The sequence below is a fragment of the Olea europaea genome, chromosome 14 (genome assembly GCF_002742605.1).
Source record: "Olea europaea var. sylvestris chromosome 14, O_europaea_v1, whole genome shotgun sequence".
NCBI classification, from domain to species: Eukaryota; Viridiplantae; Streptophyta; class Magnoliopsida; order Lamiales; family Oleaceae; genus Olea; species Olea europaea.
Genome location: NC_036250.1, coordinates 6,671,656 through 6,673,215, shown reverse-complemented (window position 1 = coordinate 6,673,215; position 1,560 = coordinate 6,671,656).

Genomic DNA, 1,560 nt, shown 5'->3' with positions numbered 1-1,560 from the left:
GGGGAATAAATATCCCGTTGATAGCTCTCGAACTATCGGAGTCTTATGAGTGGTCTTGGATAAAAAAGGTCTTACAGTTAAACTCGACGATAGTGAGAGACGAAGAATAAGCATCTTGCAAAGCTAGGAATAAGTATCTGATGAGATGGAAAATAAACATCTAGCGAATAAGGCCAGGAAAGGCTTCTTTTACAAGTGCAGACACGTCTGGCGATTTGCCTCTTCCTTGAACAAGGACTTCAAAATATTGCCTCTTTCTTTATTCAAGGAACGAAGTACTCCAAGATAAATTGACTTTTCCTTTATTCAAGGAATGAGGTACTTCAAGATATGTCGCCTCTTCATTTGTTCAGTGAACGTGGTACTCCAAGATACTGCCTCTTCCTTTATTCAAGGAACGAGGACTATAAGGTACCGCCTCTTCCCTTATTCAAGGAAAGAGGACTTATAAAATGCTGCTTCTTTCTTTATTCAAGGAACGAGAACTCCCAATCGTCGCCTTTGATAATAAGATGTTACAAGCAAAGGCTCACTTCAATAAATAAGAAAACCACAAGCTCGACTTATCTTCAATAAATAAGGAATTCATGAGCTAGCCTCGATGTAGGAGGACTTATGGGCTCTCCTCAAATAATAGAGAAGATGATCAAAAGTCCTTAAATAAGAGAAATCAAGACAATGAATTTTTGCTAAATACATGGTGTGTGCCAATAGCCATTTCTAAGATATGTGGGGCAAAGATAACTCATTTCCAAGATTTAAATTAAGCTCCATCATCACCCCGTTGAAATTCTGCGAAGAAGAATTATTTGACAACATTGAGAATCGCTTGAAAACTCAAATAAATTAATTGGTAAAAATGCTTTATAACTAGCAGGTGAGATAATAGTTTGACAGTCCTAAAATCCTTAAATTGGAACTAAATATGCAAGATATGGTTGTCCACACATAGAGCACCCAGAGATGTGGACGCCAAATCACCCATAGGCGTGGACATCAAATCATTCTTTCAAATTAAAAGAAAGCCAGTACATTCCAGCAACCATTTTAATTGGTTACACTTCCCAACTAACTTTGGAGACCAAAGAAATATATCCCTTTTCCATAAGTGATAGTGGGCTGACTTGGTTGCTCTTCTACTCCAAATATAGCATTGACAAATTGGCCTTTCTCAAACAAAATCTATGAGGCCTGGTGGAGTTGGTATATTTTTGAGAGAGAGTATATGGCAACGGCCCAAATATAGCACCATCTTAAATATCAAAAAAGGGCACATTTAATATAAAATGAGGTTCAAGGAAATTCATAGGTCCAATTCTTTCATTCATAATAAATGGCAGCCCAATATTTATATAACCTAAACTTATACCTCCAGCAAGCCCCCAGAATATAATAGTCTCATTTGTTATGGGCCACAGATGGGTTGACCTGTTTCAAGAGAGTAGATGCACGTACCGGCGGTACATCAAACCGCCAAAAAGGCTAATAAAAAGGGGAATTTGCCCAGATAGCCGGACTGGGCAATGATTTTGGTGAAATAGCCTTTGACCAATACAAAAG